Here is a 6,591-nt window from a genome sequence, read left to right as displayed (position 1 = left end):
CAGTTGGGGCAATCACTTTTTCACACAGGGCCATGTAGGTTTGGATTTTGTTTTCCCTTAATAATAACAATCTTCATTTAGAAACTGCATTTTGTGTTTACTTGTGTTATATTTGACTAATATTTAAATTTGTTTGATGATCTGAAACATTTAAGTGTGACAAACATGCAAAAAAATAAGAAATCAGGAAGGGGGCAAACACTTTTTCACACCACTATACATACTGGAGGCTGGAGTGGAAAAGGAGAAGACATTAGGAAGAGCACAGATGGTAAAGTTGAACACTGATATGGCTACAAGTGTTATTTTCAATAAAAACAAATAACATTAAAATCTGTCAGCCATCACATAAATTATGACAGTCCTGACCAGGTGATGGGCTTAACAAGACAAAAGAAATCCTGTATAGGTCGTCTTCAACAATGGAGAAAATGTCAGATATGGACACTTCACAGTTGTTGGAGTTAAAGGCACTTATTCTGTGTAAAAATACTGTTTACTGTAGCGATGAAATCAGAATCAGAAATACTTTATTGATCCCCGAGGGGAAACTCTTTAAATGAACTTCATCACACAAACATAGCCCAAACCTTATGTGATGGTGATGTACAAAGCTGCCACTTAAGCAATGAAGAAATGTAGCAATAACACTGTTCACAAACCTGCGGGCCTTGTCTGTCTTCCCTGGACTGGCAGCAGCTGTTTCACCTGCATCGCTAGGTGAGGCAGAGAGGGCAGTGATGACATGCAGGTAATGCCAGTCCAAGCTGGATGCTGGTGACCTCCTCAGGTCATTCAACTGCAGTGGATGAGGAGGACATCTGGTACTGCTCTTACTGTTGGGACTGGTCAGAGAATCTTTTTCACTTCAGAACAACACAGATATCACACACACCAAGGTTGGTCCTCATGGTCTCCACGGCTCTCTAAGTCCCACGCTGTACTGATGAGCAAGACTGGCTGTGGATGGCAAATAGATTGCAATAGTACCTGATGTATCCTGATGTAGGGTAGTGACAAAAAGTAAAAGTTTGAAAACCCGGACTAGCTAGCTACTATATGTTAATATGACTACAGTATTCTCCTGTTTTAGAAGTACTGAATATAAATTGTCCAAAACAGTCTGCTATAGTGCCTTTTGATAATCAGAGAAAAAAATAGTACTCACTTGTGTGGTATTGTGTGGGGGCAGCATGGTCCCAGCTGTCAGAAGAATACATTTCTCTGGAGGGAGAGAATTCAACATTTAATCATTCCAGTAAATCTCTGTTGATTGTGATGCTAGCCAGTTGACCAGAATCTGCTGCTTAGAACTCTAATGGTGTAAATGTGCCAGATTTAGACAAAAGGCTCACGTTAATTTCTATCTGCTGTTCCTGGAATGAACATGTTAAGATAACGCACTAACACAATAGTAGTAGCTTTTTATTATGGTAAATGAAACCCCATTTTGTATTTCATTGTAAATGCTTAATGCACCATGTTAATATTAAGTTAGCTAACCTGAATAATATTAATAGTGTGAATTCACAAAACTAAATGTCAGTGTATCAACACCTTTGCATTATTTCTGATTGCAATCAACATATATTGCTAAATGCCTTTATTGAGACATCTCCCAAGCTTAATCTTTTAACTTATTGGATTAACCAACTAAATATGTATTAGTAAGCAGGGATGCCCTGATCATGTTATTTTGCTGCTGAACGTCACTGAGTCATATCGATTGTTTTTTGTTTTGTTAGAGCAGCTGGTATAGCAGTATTAAAAAATCAAGTACTGGGATATCTTGAAAATAGCCCCTTGCCCCTTGTGTTTAAAAAGTCCTTGAAATTCAAATGAACCACATAACGCTGTCTTATATTTTGACCAAAGTTTTGTTCACATCATTATAAATTTATTATAAATTGCTCAGAATCAGAAATTGCTCAGCTTTTTCTTTTTTAAATTCTGATACGTCACCATCTCTCCCTCTCTGACTCATCACCGGCTCTCCCTCTCCTTTCTTTCTCACCTTGATGAGCCCATTAAACACTAAATATGCCAGGGAAGTGTCGAATTTAATCTAGCATGGTTGGAAAATGATCTTTAAAACAAATGGCTTTTGACTGCTCTGTTTAATATCAACTGCTGACTCCTCACTCCTCCAAACCGGCAGCAAGTAATCAACAACTGCGAGGCTAAAAATAAGGCTTACCTAGTCTATTGCAGGTCACGTTTTGGCATTTGTTGTGGCTCAGAAACTGACATCCATTGAAACATTTGGTTTCAACTTGAACCAGAACATCTGCAGATTAATTAATATGTTATGGTCCACCAAAGTTAGACACGATATGAGATAAATACATCACCGTTTTCGTTATCTTCGCAGTCATCTTGACTGGAAAGGAGCCTGATGTTTGCATGGATGTATTATTTAGACCGTCTGACAGTGGCCCACCACTTTCAAGCGACACCTGCCGTTAGGAAACGGTATGTGCCAGTGGAACACGAGTGGCATACCGCTCAGGGATCAGCATATGCTGCTGGACCACAAGTGGCATAACGTTACCATAAGCCATTTTTCGATCTCTCTATATTACAGTAACGTTAGGTTACAGGCTCCCGACTGACATAGCAGCCCCTGGGCAGCTAGGGTTGTAAATTAGTTAGCAACCAGCAGTAAACTTAGTTAACTTTAGCTACTAACTTAATTTGCTAGCAAGTAACTTTAACCAGGCCTAGCTAGCATTCGCATATAATGCCTCTGTAGATAAACACAAAATGCCAACACCTGCCCTACTGTAATAAACTAATGTCTGAACTCTAGATTGAGAATGTTTAAAAGCTTTATTGTTATTATTATTATTATTATTATTATTATAGTAACTGAACAAAATTGTTTGTAGTTTGTGTTTTATCTGATACTTTGCAGAATTTGAATCTTAAGTGTTATCAGTTAACGTGTCCACCCTCAATTCCTGGTATACAAAATACCAGCTCCCAACAGAACACCACAGCTGAATTTTAGTGTTATATAACAAGTTGCCATCAACTCCAGTAATGTTTACTTCACCTTTCTCTCCTCCGCTCCATCTGTATGTGCTCAGCCTTGCCCTCGTTGAAACACAGGGAGCAGACAGAGGAGAGGAGAGAAACTATTGCGATCGGCATGCTGGCATTGAAAAAAGGAATTCATAAGTTTCCGAGGCATACAATTCCAATGAATTGGACAATTTGGAACCGGTTCCAGTTCAGAACCGTTTCCCTTGATTCCCATCCCTTTTTGCTACTGATGGCAACCAAAGGCTAAGAATTGGTTGCAAATTTCTCAAAATGGTTGCCAATGGCAACCTGGCAACCATTACTGTCAAACCCTGGTCTATAGGCAAATAAATTTCCCAGATATTTTACAAATTTCTTAACCCAGCCTATTTGATACCTGCAGCGAAGATACTTACATGCCTTTAATCTTGTTGTTCTGTCTAATCCATTGTGCCAATGGTTCAATAAAAATCATGAATAGAAGTGGACTTAACGGGCAGCCATGTCTTGTGGATCTCTCTAACAGAAAAGAATCAGTGAGCTCACAACTGATTTTCAATCTAGCTGATGGCCTGCTGTTTAAGGCTTCTAATGTCTTAATGATTATTCGTTTCAACCCAAACTTCTCCATAACATTAAATAGGAACAGAATCAAAAGCCTTTTCAGCGTCTAAACTTAAAAGCATAGCCTGTACTTTATTTTGATTTATATGTCTAATAACTTGTAACGATCATCTACTGTTATCATGGGTCTGACGTGACAGAACAAATCCTGTTTGGTCCATATTGATTATTATTTTGGCAATGATTGTGATGATGATAAGTAAACAATTTGTCTGTAGTTTGCACAATCTAATTTATCTATCCCTCCCTTTGGTATAACTAAAATAGCTTCTTTCCATTAAGCTGGAGTTTCTCCTTTTGTCAGAACCCAGTTGAATGTTCTTCTTTTGTCATCTGTTGGCAATTTTAATGATTTGAGTAGTGTCTCCATTTTCTGGTCATTGTTGACCTGAGGTTGTGAATATAATTTTGTGTGTGAGATTTGCCAATGGATGCATTGAAGAGGGGAATCAGTTGAGACATCAGCTAATGTGGACTGGCTTTGAGATCGACTGCTATCAGCTGATGTGATCTAAGCTTGACTTCGTTGCCTGCCTGAACTAAATTGTACTAAAGAACACGGGTGTGTGTGTGAGAAAGAGGGAGACATTGTGTATGTGTTTGTGTGCGCACCTGTCTGGGTGCGTGCTAGAAGGAATGTGTGTATGTATCTTTGTTCTGCCTTGTGTGCACGAGCATGAACACAGGTGTTTAGAACAAAATACATTTTTGTAGTGGGTCCTCTCAGCGTGTCTGGTTGTGTTTTTAAGACCAAATTGTAGTGTGTGTGTGTGTGTGTGATCGGTGTAGGACAAAAGTGCCCAGTTAGAGAGCATGCAAAGACTCTGTCTGTGTGAAGCATAACGTTAACTAACATCAACTTAGCATGTGGCTACCAAATCCTATTGGGGGAAGCACAATAAAGAACAATAAACTTCAGAAAAATAATCAATACATGTAACGTTACATTAGTTAAACAGTCCTGTGCTTAGTCATGTACACTGTTACTCTATGTTATGCCCAGTTATTATGTTACCAGTCCGTGGCAGAAGAAGAGTCTCCTTGGCGTGCTGCTGTTGGCTGGCCATGTGGATGAGCCAGGCGGGGAGGAATTTTGGTTTCAATTGAAAAAAGTCCTTGCTGTGCAGTCTGTGTAGATGAAGGAACTGGTTGCTCTGTTGTTCTCCTCAAAGTTATCCGCTTGGCGCTGAGCTACTTTGTGCCTCTGGTCTCTGGTCTGAGAAGCGAGCCGATGCGATTGTTTACTCTCAGTTAGCTGTTCGCTAACCACGAATCTTAAGACAAATACATGCACTTGTGTTGCGGCCTCATCCTTTATCCTTTGTTGGTGGATCTGCGTCGAGCAGACCATGCCAAGGTTCAGCGCACCATCAGGTCCAGGCGTAAGAGCAAGGAGAAAGAGAGAGAACAATGGCCCACTGATCCTTTTATTGACATGGTGACATCACAGGTCACAGGTCAGACTAACCAGTAGTAGCTGGAGCCTGGGTGAGGTCACAGGTGTGAAGTCTTGATGATTGTGGTAAACTGAGGTCTATGGCTTTTCTTTGTTTACAGAACAAAAGAGCATGCAGTCTCATAATAAAAAGTTCAGTTAAAGTCCCACAAATGAAGAAATTCATCTGTGGAATGCCAGTGGTCCCAACAATTGTTTTATCATACGTAAGGCTAACTTCAACACAGAGGTTCCCAGGGTATTGCGAATAACATAATGAAATCCTCACTCAGCACATCTACAAACAAAGCGTACAGAGTAAACAGATGGTTCACTTTCACACAGTTATCTGTAGTCATCTCTTTTATGATTTTACAAAAGGTATCAGACATTGAATAATTGTCGATGAGGCCCAATGTGGTGGACCAACAGTTCCCAAGCTGTGTGTACAGAATGAGATCGGACAGTGTCCAGTAGGCTTTCCAGTTGAACGACTTCAACGTCTCTGATAAAACTGCTCATACTTCTATACAATGAAACGTCACTCACCCTGTTTTAAATAGCCTGATCCAAAACATCAACTAACTGACAGATGACAACATGTTCTTCTATATAAATGACAAGTTTTCTACAGTAATTACCCATTTTCAATCATTAAGGAATTACGTCCAAAGGTCAGCTTCTTCTAACGCGTTGATCTTGGTAACGTCTTCTCCGATCAGCGTGTTGTAAATCTTGGTCATTTCGTCTCCGATGTGTCTCGTCATTTTGAGATTATGAAGAAAGGCCGCAGAAACACCTTGGACCCTGTATTCAGGCACGTGGACATGGCGTGACTGAAGCGCCCGTTGGATGGTAGGAATAAAATTATCTGTCCAAAGTCTTTTCATCAACTCATCATAGTGCCGTAGATAGAAATACTCTGGAATCTCATGCAGACATTCATGTTGTTTCTGACTCAGATGATCGACTTGACACCAGAAACAGATTTCAGTTCTATATTTGTACAGAACTTTGCTCAACAGTCGAACCACCATGGCTTATGGCAGGAATATGGCATTCAGTCCATTCCTCCTGAAGTGAGTCAGCCGGAGGCTTCTGGATCCAGCACAAATACAAGATATGTGGCTGTTCTTTCGCTCATGTTTAGTTTAATTAGTTTCTTTTTCCAATGTTTCACACTAAACTGTTCTCCTTTTATTATGTCTTCAAACGATGTTTCCATTCATTTGGCGCATTCTCTACGTCATTAGGTTAGCTCCACCCTCTCCTCACTCATTGGTTCATGCTAACGCCTGCCCCTACGGATTTATTGGTTCAGGTTAGCACCACCCACCTCCTCTCATTGGTTAAGCATTCATTGAACTACCGTGCATTACATCTTGAATGTTCAGTGAAGAACAGAGGTGTTGCCCTGTTGGACATCCCCTGCCCCTTATTGCTTCTTGTTAGAAACACCCATTCCTTCTCTTTGGTTCAGGCTAATGCCTGCCCCTCTGGATTTATTT

General features: G+C 40.2%; 1 long non-coding RNA gene across 1 annotated transcript; it reads right to left on the bottom strand.

Moving 5' to 3' along the window:
• Positions 1 to 671: 671 nt before the first annotated feature.
• On the bottom strand, positions 672 to 5,017 carry LOC122881553. The gene is made up of 3 exons (XR_006379174.1): positions 4,664 to 5,017; positions 1,169 to 1,224; positions 672 to 960 (listed from the first exon to the last, which is right to left on the bottom strand). It is a non-coding gene; the product is annotated as an uncharacterized LOC122881553 (long non-coding RNA).
• Positions 5,018 to 6,591: the final 1,574 nt, after the last annotated feature.

The sequence above is a fragment of the Siniperca chuatsi genome, linkage group LG9, assembly GCF_020085105.1.
Source record: "Siniperca chuatsi isolate FFG_IHB_CAS linkage group LG9, ASM2008510v1, whole genome shotgun sequence".
Taxonomy (NCBI): Eukaryota; Metazoa; Chordata; class Actinopteri; order Centrarchiformes; family Sinipercidae; genus Siniperca; species Siniperca chuatsi.
This window is presented reverse-complemented; position numbering and strand designations above follow the sequence as displayed.